The sequence below is a fragment of the Lepidochelys kempii genome, chromosome 2, assembly GCF_965140265.1.
Source record: "Lepidochelys kempii isolate rLepKem1 chromosome 2, rLepKem1.hap2, whole genome shotgun sequence".
Taxonomy (NCBI): Eukaryota; Metazoa; Chordata; order Testudines; family Cheloniidae; genus Lepidochelys; species Lepidochelys kempii.
The window spans coordinates 183,149,555-183,171,124 of NC_133257.1; the positions used below are offsets into that span (position 1 = coordinate 183,149,555).

A 21,570-nucleotide genomic window follows, 5' to 3' on the forward strand; every position below is an offset into this window, starting at 1 on the left:
CAGAAAACTATTCATCCAGTGGCCAGTATATTTGCCTTCTACCAGACTCCTGTACTCCACTGGTCTGGGTCTGTCGTATTTGAAATGAATATATATATTTGACATTAATAATTACAGCATGATTACCATGATAGTGAATATCGGTCAAATGATGATATATGGCAGGTTGTTTCAATAACTCAGCTAACAAAATAGTACTAGGAGAATTCATTCCCACTTACCATAATAATATGAAATAAAGAATAAATATAAGTGAAGTGTGAAATATTTTCAGAGCTAAGGTATGTTCCTTTGTATTTCCAATGTTTTAATTATTTCTGAATTCATTTTGCATGAACAATCACTTTAATTTATAATCTAGTGATCCGAGGCCTCAGTTAAACAAGATACTGAAATTTGTGCCTAACTTTAAGAATGTGACTTCCCATTGAATGTGCACTGAGCTTTGTCTACATGCAGGTTGTTTTTGTTTTCCTATTTTGGTAAAGGGTGTGAATTTTCTGTCAAAGTAGTTAAATTGGTACAACCCTAGGGTGGACAAAGTTATAATGGAATAAAGGTTTCTTATAGAAATATAGCTTATTCCCTTTCCCTATAGGTGTATACCAGTATGAACTACTTTTAGTCCTATATAATTTCATCCATGGGGGGTGTGAGAGGGGGGAAAGGATGACTTGTACTACTTTAACTATATTGCTATAGTGAAAGTGGTACAACTTTTGTGTGTAGACAAGGCCATAAGCATGTGCTAATCTACCTTGCTGAACTGAGGCTTGAATGCCTAAAATGTTTAAGTACACTTTATTTGTTGAGTTCACTGGGACTATTCATGCATGTAAAGTTAGGTGTAGGCAAAAGTGTTTTCAGGATTGAGGCCCATTTTAGCAAAATCTTGCTAGAAAAAAATAGCATTGCGTTCTTTGTTTTCTATGGCAGATAACTTACGTTTCCTATTAGACACTCAGTCTAAGAAATCATCTCTTCTTTGTTCTTCCTAAATGTCGGGGAAATTAACACATTCATATGAATATGGTGGAGAAAAAATTGGCATTAATCACGTATGGAAACGTTGATTCTGCTCCCCTTTTCTTCCTCAAACTATCTCTGACTAACTGATAACTATCTTGCCATGGGAACAGTAAGCCATTACTTAGTGTCTCTGATGTCAGGTTTCAGAGTGGTAGCCGTGTTAGTCTGTATCAGCAAAAAGAATGAGGAGTGTTTATGGCACCCCTGGTCTACACTTGTGGGGGAGGGGCGGTGTCGATCTAATTTATGCAACTTCAGCTACGTGAATAACGTAGCTGAAGTTGACGTACTTAGATCTACTTACTGTGGTGTCTTCACCGCAATGAGTCGACTGCTGCCACTCCCTTGTTGACTCTACCTGCGCCTCTCGCTGCGGTGGAGTACAGGAGTCGACGGGACAGCGCTTGGGGATCGATTTATTGTGTCTAGACTAGACGCAATAAATCGATCCCCACTGGATCGATCGCTGCCTGCAGATCCGGTGGATAGTGTAGACATACCCTTAGAGACTAACACATTTATTTGGGCATAAGCTTTTGTGGGCTAAAACCCACTTCATCAGATGCATGCAGTGGAAAATACAGTAGGAAGATATATACAGAGAACATGAAAAAAATGGGGGTTGCCATACCAACTCTAACAAGACTAATCAATTAAGGTGGGCTATTATCAGCAGGAGAAAAAAAAACTTTTGTAGTGATAATCAGGATGGCCCATTTCAAACAGTTGACAAGAAGGTGTGAGTAACAGTAGGGGAAAAACTATTTCCCCATGCTAATTCTTGTCAACTGTTTGAAATGGGCCATGCTGATTATTACTACAAAAGGTTTTTTTTCTCCTGCTGATAATAGCCCACCTTAATTGATTAGTCTTGTTAGAGTTGGTATGGCAACCCCCATTTTTTCATGTTCTCTCTGTGTGTGTGTGTATGTGTATGTGTGTGTGTATATATATATATATTTTCTCCACTGCATGCATATGATGAAGTGGGTTTTAGCCCACGAAAGCTTATGCCCAAATAAATTTGTTAGTCTCTGAGGTGCCATAAGTACTCCTCGTTCTTTTTGTCTCTGACGTGAAGTTTTAATACTGGAATAGTGTAATTCTCAGAAAAGAAATCATAATCTGATGATTCCTCCAGCAGGGAAAGCACAAGGATCATCCATTTCACTTATATATTGCTTGGCCTGTATTAGAATTTTTGTTATCAGGTATCACCCAGGACCAGACTCTAGCTGGTTCTCGTGGATGTGTAAGGCAGGGAGAAGATACAGAAGAGGGAGCAAGGAGCCTTCAATCTCATGTATTCCCAACACAGGAATGCCCAGCCACAATTGCAGTTCCTGTGCTCTCCTGCATGTAGGGATTGCTGCTTGCTAGTGATACATGGGGCCCAACCCTACCCATAAAAGGGGGAAAGTCGATGGATCTGTGGCTCACCTAGTTTCTGCACTGATCAGCAGAGCTGGCAAGTAGGGTTGCCAACTTTCTATTCACACAAAACTGAACACCCTAGCTCTGCCCCTTCCCTGAGGCCCCACCCCCTGCTCACTATATTTCCCCTCCCTTGGTGACTCGCTCGCCCACTCCCTCACTTTCACTGTGCTGGGGGAGGGAGTTGGGGTGCAGGAGTGGGTGAGGGCTCTAACTGGGAGTGCAAGCTCTGGGGTGGGGCCAGAAATAAGAGGTTCAGGGTGTGGGAGGGGCCTCCAGGCTGGGGCAAGGAAGTTGGGGGGCAGGAGGGGGTGAGGGCTCCGGCTGGGGGTGCGGGCTCTGGGCTGGGGATGAGGGGTTTGGAGTGCAGAAGGGGGCTCCAGGCTGGGGGGTGGGGCCAAGGGATTTGGAATGTGGGAAGGGGCTGCAGGTTGAAGCAGGGGGTTGGGGTGTCAGAGAGGGTCTGAGCTCTGGGCTGGGGCTGCAGGCTCTGGTCTGGAGCCGGGGATGAGGGGTTTGGGATGCAGGAGTGGGCTTCAGGCTGTAGGGTGGGGCCAAGATATTCGGAGTGCTGGAGCGGGATGCAGGTTGAGGCAGAGCGTTGGGATGTGGGAGGGGGTGCCACTTCTGGGGTGGGGCCACGGATGAGGGGTTCATGGAGTGGGAGGGGGTTCTGTGTTTGGGCAGGGAGTTGGGGTATGGGCTCTGGGCTGGGGATGAGGGATTTGGGGTGCAGGAGGGGGCTCCAGGTTTGGGGCAGTTCAGGGCTAGGGCAGGGAGTTGGGGCTCGGGGTTGGGGCACAGGCTTACCTCTGGCAGCTCCCAGTCAGCGAGGCTAAGGCAGGGTAGTCCCAGGGGTGAAAGTAAGTCCGAAGACTTACTCGTACGGGGGATGGGGCTGGAGGTCAGTGTCCCCCAGCCAGCCCTTCCAGGCCACCTGGCCTGAGCCGCCCAGGGCTCCAGTAGTGATTTAAAGGGTCCGGGGCTCTGGCTGCCGCAGCAGCAGCAGCCAGAGCCCTTGGCTCTTTTAAATTGCCGGCCCCGGAGCAGCTGCTCCCTTTTTTCCCCCTGCATCAGCGGCCCGGGGGGGGGGACGGGACGACGACGACAAAAGGGACAGGAATGTTAAAGCAGTGCCACGGCAAAGGACTCTCCTTAAACATCCCTGCCCCTTTTGCCTCCCTTGGCGGCGGCCCCTCTGATAGGGTCCATACCGGCAGGGCTGCCGACGGGGAAGGGGCAGCGACGTCAAAGCGCTGCCGCGGCAGTGCTCAAGGATGGTCCTTTGCTGGGGCACTGCTTTAACATTCCTGCCCCTTCCCTGTCGGCGGCCCTGCTGGTACGGACCCTACCCGCAGGGCCACCGACAGGGGAGGCAAAAGGGGCAGGGACTTTGAGCACTTTAATGTGGGCTGCGTATGAGCCAGTACCAGCTTCTTACCAGTACACTGTACCGGCTCACTTTCACCCCCTGGTTAGTCTCTATCTGTCTTGGCACTGTGCTGGCCCCTGGAAGTGGCAAGCAGGTCCGGCTCCTATGTGGGGCGGGTGAGGGTGGGGGCAGGAGGCTCTGTGTGCTGCTCTTGCCTGCATGTACTGCTCCCCCACCTCCCATTGGCTGCAGTTCCTGGCCAATGGGAGTGTGGAGCTGGTGCTTGGGGCAGGGGCAGCGGGCAGAGCCCCATGCCTACTCCTCCCTCCCCCCCAGGAGCTGGACCTGCTGGACACTTCCGGAGCCCAGCATGATGCCAGGACAGGTAGGGACTAGCCTGTCTTAGACCCACAGCACCGTCGACCAAACATTTAATGGCCCAGTCGGCAATGTTGACCAGAGCTTCCAGGGTCCCTTTTCAACCGGCTATTCCAGTTGAAAACCAGACACCTGGCAACCCTACTGGCAAGCTGTGTAGGGAGGTGAAGAGATCATGAGCTCCTGTCGCCTCCCCCTTCCAATATGCTAGGGGTTTCCAAGAAGAATTGTCTGCCAGTGCTCTGGACAGGGTGGTGCATCTGCACAATGACCTCAAGGCAAGGCAAATATTAAATGCAATAGTCTGGCCCTGCTAAACCATCCATGTCTCAGGACCAAATTCTAGCATTTAGCCACCGCCTGAGCAGGAGGTAGTGCAGAATCAAGTGCTTCCGCAAGGATGTACAGAATCCCTTCCCTGGAGGTTTGCTGCACAGGGGGGATTGTGCAAGCTGCACGGCCCTGCCTGCTACCCAGCTGCTTTGAGGAGCAGTAAGGACATTCCCCCGAGTGTAAGGAGTAAAGTTGTGCAAGGCTCTTGGACACACACCTCTCAGTCCTCTTCCCTTCTCATGCCATGATCTGACCCTCTGTATGAGTCAAACACAATGAAGCGGAATTCCTCTTTGCATGTGAGTTTCTGGGCATTGCTCTGCTAGTATCACATACATCGATGATCAAAGTTAAGGAAAATGGAAATTTGCAGCTGAACAAAACTCTTTTCTTGTATGGATTACTAGTTATTGCTTTGCAGCTTGCTATGGTGGTTAAAAATGCTGCTTAGTGTAAAAGACACATTAATCTTGTAGTAGTATAAAGTCTTCTGTGTACCTACTATTTTGTATGCTAATTGTTTTCTTACTTGCTTTCAGAGCTGACTGGGACTGATGTAAACAAAAATTAGAGGTATTCTACATAGTTAGCCATAGTACGTGGCTTGGACTCTATATATTAGGCACAAAATCTATCTTAATGTTAAAGAGAGAGCAAAATTCACAAAAGCCAAAATATCTTGAGTAAAGCCATGACCTAATTCAGTCTTTGGCATGATGGTGCTGAGCTAGGTATGTATCATTGCAATGTATGTGATTTCCCCCATTGAGGAATTTAAAAATGCAGCGGAAAGCCCAAAGAAGTAAGAGTGTGTGTGTGTGTGTGCGCGTGTGTGAACTGAAATCTGAACCCTGACTAACTAGTAGCCAGTGGATTGCTGCTGAGTGGTAGCTATTTTAGCATGAAGGGATAGAGAATAGCAGATTTTCTGTATTTCCCCTCCCCCCTCCCCCCCTCTTCTCCCCTGCCTGAACTCTTGGGACAAGGATTCCTTCTGAGCCATACTCTGACTGATATACCCCAGCATTTCCCAACCCCCCTTATATGTACCTCCTTAGAGATCCACCACAGATCTTTATTTCGTAGCACAAGGCAAAGTGTAGAGTCCTTGCATTGGCCCCTTGTACAACATAAAATAGAGCATTTTTGTGTGTATTTTGGGCTGTGTGTTTCTAAGGAGGGAGAATCAGATAATTTGTTTTGTTCAGAAATGCATGATAATTTATTATGCAAAAGGGTCTGAAAATGAGAACCTTTAAGAATTCAAGAATAAAAGATGAGTCTGGGTACAAAATAAAAAAACAATTTATGGAAGGAAGAATTATCATCCAGATTTAGGAGGTTAGTCAGTCTCTTCTCTCCTCCCTCGCGCCCCCCTCCCCCCATTATCAGTTTACTCTCTATTCTCAGGTTTGCTCCTCTTCTTATTCCTGAGTCTCAGCTTCTGATACAGTGTGGCCAGATATGGGCAACATTCAAATCTGGTATGTCCCAATTAGATTAAGTGTTTTGACATTTTTGGCCTTCAACTATGCAGGAGGTCATCAATGTCAAATTATACATACAGATACTCAGAGCAGTCATTCAATAAAATGGATTAAAATATGCAGACAGTAATTGCAGTTGATATTGACAATAAGGTTTCCAAAGAAGGCTATAATAGAAATAGCCCGAACAAGATAAATCTCCTCCAAATTGACACACACATAGAAATGAACGAGTAATTCTTGATGAGTAATACAAATATGTGAAAGATTGTAACAGGCACATTTTTTTATATATAGAATGCATCACACATGAAAATTATGTACCTCAGGATGCTATATGCTTGATAACTTTACCAGAGTCTATTATTGTTAAACTAGATTGCGTTTTATCAGTCCTTCTAGAAAATTAAGATACGTTGCATGTTGATACAGTGGCCAAGTTTCTGATTAATTTTAGCAGTTATCTATAAATTGCATAGATGACCAAACAAAAGAGGACAAACTTAATCATATGAATATTTACCTTCAGTTACTTTCTACATCAGGTTTTATTGCATCCAATTTAATTATGCCACAGCTGTTAAACTGCATAGCATACTGACTTAAAACCAGTTTTACATCAGCAGGACAACTTTAGGAATACTGATTAAAATACACATTGCACTGTCAACAGTCTGTCACTAAACCATACAAGGAGAGCATACTTTTGAAATGTCACTCAGAAAGGAACAGATTTTGCTACACATGCTCATGCGGAGCCCTTGATTTCCATGGGCCTACTTACTTGCAGAATAAGATATTATTTAACATGAAGTAAATTTTAGCTCCTGGAGTACATTTAGTACCTTGACATAAGTCATAATTATAGGCAGAAGTAAATGTAAATTGTTTTCCCTGGAGGATCATATTTTTTTCAAGGTAGATTTGGCAATGAAATAGTGATGGTTTACAAGTTTTGATGAAGATGATTTGAACTTTAATCAAACCTCTTGAGCATAGGTGCTGGAATTAGGGATGCTTGGGGGTGCTGCCGCATCCCCTGGCTTGACGTGGTTTCTATTATATACAGGGTTTATAGTTTGGTTCAATGGCTCTTAGCACCTCCACTATACAAATTGTTCCACCCCTTCTGCTCTTGAGCCAAAATCATACCTCGTATAACCCCATTGACTATGTATTTGCATTTCTTTTGGTACCAGGAAATGCAGAGACGTGAACAACCGAAACATTCCACAATCAGACATTAATAAAATTATGTAACAAGTTGTTCAAGCCTGAATCTTCAAAATCATTCAGTTTGATTTGGGCAAAGGTTTGGGCCAGTTCTTACTTTTCAGAACTCGTTTGCCAGTCCTCATCTGAAGCGTATTCATCAGTGAATAGAATGTACTGGTATTCTAGTTGCACTTTTATGGTAAGTCGGTAACATTGCAATGGAAAATAAAATACATAATTTATTTATAAGCTTTAGACAAGCAGACATACTGAAGCATAAGAAGGCTGAAAATTAGATTGATGGACTGTGAAGCATTTTATTTATACATTAACTGAACAGCTGCCAAAGGAAAAGCCTTTCCTTAATTTAATCAGATAAAATGGACCAGAATCACCCCTAGTGTAACTTAACCATATTCAGTGGAGCTACACCAACAATAAATTTATTGCAATAACTTTAATTTAGAAGGCTATCTGTTTAGCAGAGCTATTATCACCTTCCTTTAAAAAGATGTTTTTCTATCACTCACAGCCAAGGGCAACATTTCAAGATTTGATAAGTAAGTGACTGTGGATGTGGATGAAAGTACAGTAGCTGTGGAAGTGTTGTGTATCCTATCCATTTCAGAGCTGCAGGCTTCATTTATGGAAGGAGAGTGCTTTTTTCAAATCTGCTTTGGGCCGAATCATACAGAAGTACCCAGATTCTATCCTAATTTTAATAATTTTCCAGAATTGGGCTGTGAAACTGCAGAAAAAATGGGTCCAAGGAGAAAAGTAACTGATAAGATTTGAGAACCCAGTTGGTGGCTTAAGAAATAGATTTTTATCAAGAAATAACCCCAGAGTCAAAATTGGTAACTTCAAACAGCCAAATTGTTTGGTTTTGGAATTTCCCTGTTTTTTTCTTTCTTTGATATCTTTCATTTTTCCTTGTTACATGATGAGCTGTATCCTGATAACCATTGGACATCACAGTTAGCAATAGTGAACATGGCAACCAGTAAGTACCAAATTCAAAGGCCTCTACCATGCAAACTAAAGGAAAACTTCTCTGTCAGTATGTAGAAGGATGAATAACTATAAGGGCCAGCCATGGTAGGGAGACCTGATTACACACTAGGGCAGTTTATCACATGTAGGCAGATTATTTAAAATTTGAAATGAATGTGGGGATCAGTAGGTTATTAAATTAAAGGAATCAACAGCAATGGCCAAGCTATTAATGGCAGGAGACCACGAGACCTGTTCCCTTGGAGTTTGTAATTGTTATAGAAAAGAATTGTCAATCAAAGTTTACCATTTACAAGCAACACAACACCCCAGTATGTTTGTAAAGTTCTGGAAAGTGCTGTATCGCTTCCTTGGAGATAATGAATCAGATTAGGAATCTGGGCATCAGTTTTGACCACACAGTTTTCAGAGGTAAGCATGTTTTGAACACAACTCAGTGCATTTCTTCACTTGTGTAATTTGTGCAAACTATCCCCTCCTTATTTATCATATGGTGACCTCAACAGTCATAACCACAAGGCTCATTTATTGCTTAGATGTTCAGTATGGCTTCTTCCTCACTTTTAGTATGTTGGGAACGCAGTAGCATACTTGTTCGCAGTTCGCACATTGCCAGACCTGCATTCCTGTATTGGCTACCTAAAAGTGTCAAACTGACTTTAAACTGGCATTGTGGAGAACCTTGGGGCATACCCCCTGGATGCACGACTCTCTAGACACTCCAGCCAACCCTCATGTGCCCTGTGAAATGAGGCGGCAACAGCCAGAGAAATTATAGTAGTTCTGTGGCTACAGTAGCAGTGATACACGGAGTATGGAAATACTATGAGTCGTTAGTGCACATGATTTTAATTTAATTTTAATTTGAGCTTTTTGGAGATGGGGGATAAACTCCAGAGGACATTCTGGATGTGATTTGGCAGTATACATTCCTAGCCTTCATAATGCAGTAGAATAAGTTTGCCTACAAAGCACAAGTGTCCCCTTTATTATTCAAGAGTTCCTTTCCCCCATTTAAGCTTCAAGGTCTCTTGGAGAAATTCAAAATCTCATAGTTCCAGGAAATTGTTTCATGGGATATTCATTTTGGGCCTGACTCTTCTACCATTGCTCAGCTTGATTAGGTGATTAGTACTTACATCATGAGTAGTCCCACTGAAGTCAATCGGCTTACTTGCAGAGGAAGATACTACTTCACCTTGGTAAAGAGGGAAGAATTCATCTCTTTGAAAATGAAGTGCATGCCCAACGGTCTCAAAGAAGCATAATCACATTTATTCTTGTTAGTTAATTTCTTCATGAGACTTATTTATTAAAAATTATCTGGAGGCTGCCTTGTAAAAAATAAATTAACATCCATGTGCAAACAAAGGCTCCTGAAATCTGATGGTTTACTGTGTGAATGTGATTGTGTGGTAGCTACTGAATTTTGGCTCAGAAGAACAGGCAAAGGGGAAAGTCATCACTAGATTTAAATAATGAGAGCCAATAAAACTTCAGTAACTTTCTAGCATTATATTTAGCTCCTTGCCATTCCTCAGAATTCATTTTGTATAGGACTGTAATTCATCACCTGTTCTAGCTGAAGAAATGGTCTCATTAAAATAATATGCAAAGAGGTGTAGTGTTTGTAAAATAAAAATTAGAATGTCATATATAAACATCTCTCATCTATAAAATATTAAACACTTTATATAGAGAGCATGTGTGTAGAATATAAAGTATGAACCATTCACCCATTCCTAAATGCAGCAAACTCGGGGGTTTTAAAGGCTCCATCCAAAGTCCACTGACTTCAACAGACATTTATTGGTCCCTAAATATGGCATTTTTATATAAGCACAGGGCAACAATAAGGGACAAAACTTAAAAAAAAACACCAACCCTTATCCAATCAAAATTACCTAATGAATTTTTAAGGTGGGCAGAATGTAGTTACCAAAATTGGAATTTAGCCTGGATGTCAGGGTTAGCATCCCTTCATTTCACTTCCGTGTCACCTGCTGCATTAACAGTAATGTCACTAATTTGTTTTAAAAAAGTAAAGAAGGAAATAAAGGTGGTTTTTGTCTTTGGGAAGTTTGGGTTTTGGAAGCATGGATGGACAAAGTTACAAGTATTAAGCTGTCTGGATCCATTTCTGCACTGACTTTACAAAAGTAGCTACCTCAACAACTCAGTCTTTCCCCATTTTCCAAGCTCTGTGTGTGTGTGTGTGTGTAGGACAGTATAGGCAAGCTTTCTCTGGTGTATTTTCCAGCCAACTGGCTCCCACTGACAGCAGCATATATGGAATGAAGCATCACATGCAGTTTTATTTGTGACTTCTCCAGTACTTACACTCAGTAAAACATGCAAAGGACAGGTTGATGCCCTTAGCTCTGAATGCTGTTGGCTTTGAGAGAGTTGTAATTAAGGCCTACTCAAATTGCAGGATAACTGTCAAATAATTGTGGCTGAGTTGCAGACAAGGCATGGAAAATAGTAGAAAAGTAATAATGGACTTTTATTAATTGAAGCAATTTGGAAAACCCAGAGAAGACATATTTGTTTTTTAAGAAAAATTTGCTGGAACAATATAAACATAGAAGAATTATGTTATGCCTGCACATTTTTTTGATAGCCAGACATTTTGCTGAAACTATATTGTAGTCATTAGTGCGCAGGGCTGACAGCACGAGCCCCAGCCGCCTGGGTCTCACAGCCTAAGCCCCAGCTGCTATCAGCTTGGAAAATGGGGTTCTACTGTACTAATGGGGAAAAAGTATTGCAAACCTCAAAATGTATGCAAAATTGTGCACTGTGCAAAGTAAGCTAATTAAAATCAAAATTGCTGTGGAAGACTAATATTGTGGGATCCGTAATATTGCAAATTAAGTAGGGCCTTAGTTATAATTTTAATATTAATACTAAAGGTTTTTTAATAGACTTCTGTGCCTGAAGGAAAGGTAGTACCACACAAAAATATAACTAAGACTATCTCTACACTGGAGCCAGAGGATATAATTTGCCATTTGGGAAGATATACCTGGGCTAGGTCTGATTGAGCTAGAGTGCTAAAAATAGAAGTATGGCTGGGGAAGGGGCTAGCCACCGAAATACATACCTAGGGTTTCAGATGGGATTGTACTTGGGACAGCTAACCTGTTGTGCCACTTGTGCTGCTATGACTATATGTCTATATTTAGGGAATTAGCTCTCTCACAGTTGGGGGATATGTTTACTTGAGCTGGAAATTGTCCCTTCGAACTCCATTACAGACATACCCTAATATAATAAGTGAGAGGTCTTGAAAGTCAATATATGCAGGTCATTCCTTGGGTTGTGTATATTTGTAGTTGGTTGTATCTTTGCCTGAAAGATCCATTCATGAACTTTTTCATTTCGTTGAACGTGGACTTCACCAAAGGCCTGTGCTTACGGGCACAGACATCTCTATCATTTTATTGTCTGGTTGGAGCACCATGCTTCACATGAATCCCCCTCTTCTTTCTAGAGGCCTGAGGTCACATGCTTTTTTGTCCCCTCACTGTCTGAGCAGAGCTCAATGGAGGATACCAGTGCTTCCCTGCTGACAATTTCTTGTATCACTATCCGCTTTAATTCTTTCTACCCTTGTGCATTACCTCAGTAACATGTCAGATGCCCACCAATTTATGGAGGGAATAGTCTGCAGGTGTTCCCAAACTTTGGAATTGGCACACTGTGTTTTACAGCCTTCTTGCCAAACTGGCTTTTCTTTCTTTAAATTGATTTTAATTGATCTATGGTAATTTACACTAGCTGTGGAGCTGAATATGAATAATCTTCATTCTAAGAATGGTGCTTTTTAAAAGGGCTGACTTGTTCTTCCATTAATTTTAATTGTTGGGGTGCAGCTGTACCAGAGACACAGGGCAAAATGCTTATCAGCTGTTGTCCCATGCCTCAGGTGCTGTCCATTTGAGGAGCTCAAATCAAAGCTGTAGCAGAATGGAGCTTTGGGAGAGTTAAATGGGGTTTTCCTAAATTAGATGTGTGTATGTGAAGCCAATGGGATCTCTGTCATGTCGGAGGCTATTGTAATCCTTGCCCATGTCCTGTGACTGGTGACATGAATTAAAGCTCAGTCTCTTACCAGCATTTCTGTGTATGTCACATCCTTATTTCAGGGTGGGTGCCAGTTTCTTCAGTTCTTTACATATCTTGGAGACTCTGGCCCATCACCCTCCAACCCTGTCCATCTCCCTGTTTTGTGGAACAAAAGCTTTATGGCTGCCTTTCCCAGCCCCAGAGTTTTGGCAGTTGAGGGAGCGCTGCAAAAAAACAACAAATAAAAAACCCAACCCACTCATAACACGGTAATGGACATGATGTAAACTCGTTTATTAGATAGGAATGCCACACATGACCACCTTATTAGCCTGAGCCAGCCCTAGGGATTGGCTATATGGAATCTCATCTGTGTCTGAGAGTGGGGAAAGGCTGAATGGCCGCAGATCCTGGGGAAGAGAAGTTGAGGACTGAAGAAGCTGGAGACTCCAACACCTTACATGGTGTTTGCCCTTCTTCTAACATCTGCTAGAGTGACATAGCATGAAACAGAAGCAGCTCCCCTAGTGTTGCATGGTCTGACCATGCTGCACCTGATTGCATTGTCTTTATTTCACAGTTATGTGTTGATCCAGGAGGTCAGATATTGATAAAATGCAGCTCTGTAATGGTCTTATTTTCAGTATTTTAAGCGCATTATTAAATCCTGTGGTCAGTGGAGGAAGGAAGCGATGTAGTACTTGTACCAAGGCCCCACTGGGAAACTGTCTGCTATCCCATCTATCTTCCCAAATGTTAAGCTCCAGATATGCCCTTATATTGCTGGGACATTATGCTTCATATATATATATTATGCTTCACAATCACAGGAACTCTTAATTAATTGTCTCATTCCTAGATAATGATCTGCTTGGTAATTGGCAGCACTGTGCCAGTTTATTTTGGACAGAATTTTAGGTGAACATTTTCAAAGTTGTGCAACTAAATCCCTATTTAGGCACTTAAATAAGCATTTTGATTTTCAGAGGTTCAGATCCTGTTGAAATTAATTGAACAACCAAAGTGAAAACTTTCGTCTAACTAGCTAAAGCCGAAAGGTTGGGCAGAACTGGAAATACAACCTAGATCTTCTAAGTCAGTCCAAAGCCTTATAACCACAAGACTATCCTTGCCCTTATAATGTAAGTTGTTAAGAAGTCAGGTTGTGTAACTGAAATGCCTGCACAGCTTCAATTATCAAACTTCATATGTGTCCCACGGTAGTAGTTAATGTGCTATTTCTAGAACTGCTTGGAAGATAGGGATTTCCCCCAGAAAATATTGATGAAAATTATTTTTTTCATTTCTGTCTACAGTTTCATCAGAAAATTTTGACCTTGTCCAAAAAAAAAAAATTATCTAAAAACTGCAAATTAAAAACCAAAATATTTTTCATCCAGAAATTGAAAACCTTTTGACCAAATCTCCCTCAAAATTTGGTTTCTGACAAATTAATAAATATTTTTAGGAAAACAGACCCTTTCTGTGAAGATTTTTGTTTCATCAAAAACCCAATTTTCCACTGAGGAAAAACTTTGGATGGAAAACTTTTAAGCAGCCCTAATTTATTTCCATATGAGTAACTTATTCCCCTTAATTCAAATACACAACGACCATATATATGTAAAGTAAAACCTCATTTAATCAGAGTGGCAGGTGCTGAACACTTCACAGGAACAGGTGCTTACTGAACATGAATATAAGATTTGTCCTACTGGATCAGATCATTTGTCTAATATGTATGGTATCCCTGCTTCTGACAGTAGCCAGTGCCTGATGCTTCAGAGGAAGGTGAAATGCCGACTCCATAATGCCCCTAGCCAATTTCACAGCACTTCATATTGGGGAAGAGGAATTCCTTGTTAACTTGTGTGGTGCATAATATGAAATGTGATTAAACTTTAGTATGCATAACTCTGTGTCATGAAATTAGACTGATCTCTTTAATATCCAGCCATTTGACTTGATTACCTGCTATGGTAATGATTTTTTTCATGGGTTATAATGAATAACATTTAGTATTTAGGTTTTTTTATGAAGACAAAATATTTAATTTTTTAACACAGGGCTGAAATCTGATTATTACTATTGATTGAATCTCTCTAATGTAATCTAATCTAATTTATATTGCACTCATCATCATGGTATCCGAGCACTTCATAAATGTAGAATTGTGCTATTATCTATGGTCAAAAGGTGCTTTTTTTCATTTCAGTACTGAAGCTTGTAACTTTTATGTTACTAATAATTTGTTAGAGGGTAGCTGAATAATGTCATGAGATGTTGTTTTTTGTTAAAATTCTACCAATGATAAATACATTTTCTGTTCTTCTTTCAGGAATTCAATACATCTTCTGCAAATTATGTAGCAATATAAAGCTAAGGTGAATTGCATTACTGTCTTGCAGCACTTGCCTGCTTAAAGTACAGATAAATGTATGAAAAGCATTAAGGCACAGTTATTATCATAGAGCAAGTTTTTACAGCCAGATTCTCCTCTGTTATGCTGGTGTAAAAATCTGGAATAAATCCATTTGAATTGGTACTTTAGCTTTGACTATCGATCATAATCTTGCAAAGGGATCCACATGGGTGGAAACTTATAACAAGATGGAGTCCCAATAGTGTCAGTGAATCAGAATCTATCCTATTATGATAACTTCATACTAAGCCTAGATATGCACCACAAATCTACATTTAGAACGTAACACTAACTTAGCACTCTTCATTTATGTCATAAATTAGTTTTTTATTGTAACATTTACTAGTTGCTTTCAGCTGGGTGGGTTATATTTATTTGTGGCATATTTATAATTTAAGAATTTGCAATTGTTTTTTATGGCTGAGGAGTTGGTAGCAGCCAAAGTGAAGCACAATTTCTCCTTTGGGTAAAAGGAGAAAAATCTCCACGAGGAAGATATGATTCTTGATTTCCCTGTGTTTCCTCAAATGTGTACCTACACATCCATGCTATTATACAGTGCAAGTTAGGCTGGTATACATGTGCGCATTATATCACAGTTTCTAATTGTTGCTGCTTAAGAGAGGGTAAACATTTGAAAAGGAGAAAGGGTATAGGAGGGAATGAAGAGGAAGGGAGATATTGGAAAGGAAACATGAACTTAAAAAAAAAAAATTCTATTTGAGAACTGCACTACTGTTAATGTGAATAAGCCTTGTGATGTACCCCAGCAGAGAAGTCAAGGAGTCTTACAGCGGTAACAAAGGTAGTGGTTGCGAGGAAAAAGACAGATCTAGAAATAGAGGCCTGAGACGTTATCATCAGTTCAGTGCATTCACATTCATCAAGCATTGTTGCTCACAAGTGAAGTGGTTTGAAGGACACCATGGTAATAAGACCATAAAGATACACAAATGGAGAGGGAAACAAACTTGACTTCTCTGCAAGAATAAGTGATCTCAAAGGCAGATGCACCATATTTCAAGCTTTTCATCTCCTGCATGTTCCTTCATGACATTTTCAAAGGTTATATGTTGTATATTTTTTATGGGTCATGATCAGCTTGTTTTTCTAGGCAACAACTCAGTCTACATAAAATTAAATGAAAGCTAAAATAGGGTAGTGTTGTATCCATGTGCAGCAAGAAATACATGTAATCTGCAGGAAAGTTAATCAGAGCTTTTGTACAACGTAAATTCCTGTATATTGCAGTAGTAATGTACCAAGTCCCTTTTTTCATTATGGCCTGAAAGACAACAATAGAGGGCTTTGAATTAGTAAATGTTACAGGTCCAAACCAGCTTTAACTGGCATATACTTACATAGTGCCTGAAACCCAGTTCTTGGCCTATTTCCATAATTTACTGTAGAGCCTTTGGAACTGCTTCTCCAACCATGAGCAAAAAGTGAACCTTGTGTTCTGCTGATCTGTGCTGGCCCTTGCTGGGGTCTGGCCATGCCTTTATGAAACGAAGCATTCCCTTGTAGCCCATGGTGCCTCTGAGTATTACATGGGCTATCGGTAACAGGGGTCAGAGTTGATGGGGGAAGAGGTGGCATTCCTTTTCTATTCCCTATTGTACCCAAGTCCCAGCCACAGTTCCTCGAACTGCCTCCAATCTTGGATTGGCTGGAATAATCAGTGATGCAATACTTAATAACATTGACATTTAAATTTCCGTCATTAGATCTGAATTGACATCCCATTGGGATGTCTGAGGACAGTGCACCCCTTTTTTAGACAGCTATCCTATCCAAAGACTCAGACAGCAGCACCTCTGGTCATATTTGGAAGGGTATCTCCACAAACGGAAGAGGTAGAAACTTAATTAAAAATAAAGAGGTTTCATTTTGTAGGTGTCAATAAAGTAGGCACAGGACTGCTGTTTAGAGTATTGGCCCAAACCAATTAATTCTACTCTCTGGTTACAACCCATGCTTGTGAAGCATGTCCAAAAGCACTCTATCGCCTACCACTGAATTGCGTGCAATGCCTTAAGTTCATTTTCGAGTCTTTAGTTTATTAAGAGAAGATGGGAGAAGCTATTTTCGTGCTTATATATAATATGCTTTCTGCCTGCTCCGATTTCCTCAGAGTTGCTAGTCAAAGTCTAGAATAGGGTTGTGTAAAAGGCACTGTCTGACCCTGTGTGGAAGACTATACTATGATACCAGGATGCAGGAGATGATCTAATAGTGCTTTTCTATTTGTTATATTACAGATGATATCAAAGCACATGTACTGAAGACTCCATTTCCAAAGTATCTCCTTGATGTTGATAAAGTAATGGCAGAACAGGGCCTTTTCCCTTTCTGACTTCTTTTCCCATGGTGGATTAGAACAAGTTTAGGACTGCTAAGTAACCAAAAACATTACATGGAGCTTTCAGTTGTGGGTACATCACACCTGTATCAAATCCAAAATCATTATTGCATATTGTATTTGTTGCAAGTGAACTACTTTCTTGCTCTTGCTTCTTTATGACAGAGTGAGAGAGAACAATGGGTCTTACAAGGGCTCTGTTTATTCCATCGCAGAGCTGCGAAGTATTACTAACTCATTTGACAAATAGGGAAACTCAGCAATTTCACAGAAGTCAATGAAATATGACTTGGTGATACCATTAGTCTACTCCTGTGGGAATTCTGTGCCCCTGCGGGGGTGCAGAATTTTACCTTCTGCAGATTTCTTGGGTTCCCCGTAGAAAAACGGGGGAGAAAAGAAATCTGCGAGGAACACACTCCCTTTTTGCGGCAGCCTGGGCGCGTCTTTGTGGAGCAGCGGCAGCAGAGACCAGATCACTGTCGGGGGGAGGGAGGCTGGGTGTGCATGTGTCTGTGGACAGATGTTAAGGGAGTGGGGCTGGGCGCGTGCGTGTGAACGAGTGAGAGACCGTAAGGCTGAATAAGCAAGAGGCAGATGAGGAGAAACATTTGAATTAAGGTGAAAGGCATCTGGTTCACAAAGCATGTCTGTGTTCTTATGCTTAGAAAATAAAAGAATGACATTCCTCTTGAGGTGAATATTTCATTGTTTTCCTTCCTTGCAACCCTCTTCTGCCAAAATGAATCATCTAGTAGCAGGGGAACTTTGAAGGGCAGGCTTTATTCAAAAATCCTTTGGGATTTTGGGGGAGATATTTTTATTCCCTCCCTCTCAAAGGTTTGGGTGACCTCCACTTCTGGCTGAAGATGATGGGCATGCTTTTCTGCCCCGTATATGTCAAAGATGCTTCAGGATGGAACAAAGGAGGTGCTTAAGAGGAAATGTGAGGCATGCATTCAGACCTTGTCTACACTACAGGTTACTTCAGTATAACTTACGTCACTCAGGAGCGTGAATAATCAACACCTCTGGGTGACATAAATTATACCAACCTAAGCGCCAGTTTAGACAGCGCTATGTCAGCAGGAGAGCTTCTCCGCCGACATAGCTACTGCCGCTCGCAGAGGAAGGAGCTATTAACCCCACGGGAGAGCTCTCTCCCATCGCCCTAGAGCGTCTCCACCACAAGTGGTACAGCACTGTAGTGTAGATATAGTCTCAGGGCTTGTCTGTGTAACCCACTGGATTGATTGCTGCCCTAGTCTAAACGCGATAAATCGACCGCTGAGCACTCTCCCGTAGACTCCTGTACGCCACCATGGCGAGAGGCGCAGGTGGAGTCGACGGGAGAGTGTCAGCCATCAATTTACCATAGTGAAGACACTGAAGTTGCGTAACTTAGATCAATTTCCTCCCCCCACCCCCTGTGTAGACCAGGCCTCAGTGACTGAACATGCTGACACTCACTATGTCCCTCTCGCTTGGTGTTGTTGTATCCCAGACTTGGAGGTGTAGGGCTGTGTGAAGCAGGCTCTGTCCCTGAGGCGGTGCAGAAATGTAACAACGAAGCATGCAGGCTGCTAATGTTCCCATTGTTAATTAATTGTTCCCATTCTTAGTCAATTAAGGCTCTTATACCTTGCCAGAGTGGTGCAAAGGAGCCTTATTGTAAATGACAGTTACAGAATCCTCACCTAGGAAGGTCTATGTGCTGTCTCACTTTTTTTCCTGTGCCAGAGAGGCACAATGGGGTTAGATTACAGCTCAAGATCTATTTTACTTATCTATTAAAAAAATGCAGGACAATGATTAGCAAAACTGTATGACTTTCATGTGGGAAAGTCTGAGCAATTTAAAGTGACATTCTACTTTACAGAACACCAAAATAAAGGTAATGTAATTTAAATGAAAATCCAGTATTATAATTGGAATGCAGGGTGTTGGTTACCAAGTATTTGTAAGTTAATTTTCATGTGTTTAGAGAATGATGAACAGTTGTGATTCTTTCCCCTGCCCTCTGCCCCCCCCCCCCCGTATGATAGTTTAAATAAATTACCAAAATAAGTGAAACTGGTGTGATTATATTGCATTATTTTGGCAAATAAAATATGCAGAATTTTGGATTTTTTGGCACAGAATTCCACCCAGAATAATTAGTGAAATTATCCATCTGAGTTTTTTTCCCTTGAGGTCTCATGTGGTTTACAAAAGACCACATAGAGACTCAGTGACTGTCCTGAGATTAGATCTCAGGAGTTACTGTTAGAGTCCTGTTTCATTCACTAAACAACACTGCTTCATTATTTCAAAGTATTTTCTTGCTCTATAGCAGAAAGAACAACCCCCTTTTGAATTCTTTTCAAAAGAATGGGGCACTGTTCACTACTAGAAATGGCTGAAGTTTTTCTAGCAAATAAACTATTTGCTAATAAATGCTAATAAATTGGACTGTTGGATAGCTTTGGACAACTTTTTTTTCAGGCTAGATTCCGAAGGGGACATAGGTGCCATTCACAAAACAACTGGAGTTGATGCCCCGTGGTGAATAGCCCAGTGGGTGGGTCATTCACCTGGGATGTGGGAGACCCAGCTTTGAATTGTCATTCTGGAGCAGGGACTTTAATGCAGGTCTCCCCCATCCGAAATTAGAACTCTAACTATCAGACTCTGGGGTATGCTGAAGTGGGGCTCTCTCTCTCTCTCCTGTAGAAGCTATTCTACTCAGCATAACTAATTACATAATCATTGCGGCAGAGACATAAACTTGGGACTTTCACATCACAGGTGAGTGGCCTAACCACTGGGCTATAGAGTCATTCAGTTTCACTGTCTGGCCCAAACATTATTCAAGCATTTTATACAAAGTGAGAGATTAAGTAAAAGCTACTCCACAACACTTCATAGCCAGGGGGTTAGAGCACTCACCTGAGAGTAGGGAAACGTAGGTTCCTGCTGCAGAAAGGGGATTCAAACCTGACCACTGGGCTATTGAGCATGAGGACAATAGCACCTCCTTGTCTGGTTGTTTTGGTGAGTTGAGCCCTTCATTTCCTTTGCTTTTATTTCTTTTTCAATAAGGTTAAAATGCCTGGAAGCGAAATGTTTTTTGTTTTGAGTTGAATGTTCGCAAGAATTCTGGTTCAGTCTGAGCCAATCTGAATTTTTTTTTGGAACTGCCAGCAAACAGAAAAGACAGTGATTTGACCAGCTCTATTCACAACTTGTCTTTGACTAATTTTAATGCTGGTGAAGGTTTTCAGAGAGGAATGGATGCATCTGGATTTTGCAAGTAGCAACCTAATCTTCCAAAATAATGGTTAAAGTGAAGCTGAATAATTCAAACTCAAATACTCTTAGTTCTAGCTGAAACTGGGAGAAAAAATAACTATAATTGTATAGGTCCAAAGAACCTATATCTCTGCTTTAGTTTAAGGATAAAGGGATAACTTGCAGAAATATTAAATTGCTATAGGAAACACATGGATTCTTATTTTTAACATCAGGAGCTAGAGATGTATTGCAGCATCTGTCACCCAAGATTAGCGTACAGCATCAAACTGGACTTGAAATTAATTCAGAGGATGATATGATCATGGTGAGAGCCAAGCCTGGGGGAAGGACACCCAGGGTAGGAGAGCTAACTGGAACTACTACAGTATGCTATGATTTTTGTGATCTACAGAAATACAGATTTTACCAATGTGTTGCGATCAATTCAGATGAAGCTGTTTGACTGTTTTTCTAACTTTCATTGGTGTTAAAGTGGCCTTAAATTCTGTTTTGTTTGTTTGTTTGTTTTTAAAAATAAATGTTGGTGTAAACTGGTGGGTTAATTCATCAGCTTGTGTGTGCACTCCAGTCCCTTTTTCTTCACAAAACTCTTTTTAACACACAACCATTAATTGTCTTTCTCCCTGACTGAAGGTCTTGTGCAGCAGCCCACCCACTCCCTGCAGCTCTTACACATCTTCCTAGCCTGCTCCTTGTAGAATTACTTTCCACAGGCCTCAAATAAATTGGTTAGTCTCTAAGGTGCCACAAGTACTCCTTTTCTTTTTCCACAGGCCATTTACCTGGGAGTTGCATGCACACTGGGTTCTTCCCTTGATCCAGGGACTTTTCTAGCTGTTATTAGCAACTGAGCTACTTTCTGGCTCAGATGAAGACCAGGTGATGATCAAGCTATCACCTGAGCCCTGGCCTCACAGTCTCAGGTAGGAGGCAGCTAATTAGTCACAACCTCCTTAAAGGCCTCCACACCCTGTTACGACTGGACTAAGATGTTTTCAAAACCAAACAATTCTGTTTCAAAGCCATGTAACTGTAGATGATGCCTGATGAAAGTTAAACGGAGCGGTGTGGCGGAAGGCAGAGCATAAGATCTTCCATTCATAGGCCTGTTGCAGATAAAACTTGCTGTACTGGAATATGCGTTTCCGTAATGAAATCT

At 41.6% G+C, this 21,570-nt stretch overlaps 1 protein-coding gene across 8 annotated transcripts in view; it reads left to right on the forward strand.

Annotated features, from left to right (window-relative positions):
- PDE1C (phosphodiesterase 1C) overlaps window positions 1-21,570 on the forward strand; it is a 419,031-nt gene that overhangs the window by 81,583 nt on the left and 315,878 nt on the right. The window lies entirely within an intron of this gene.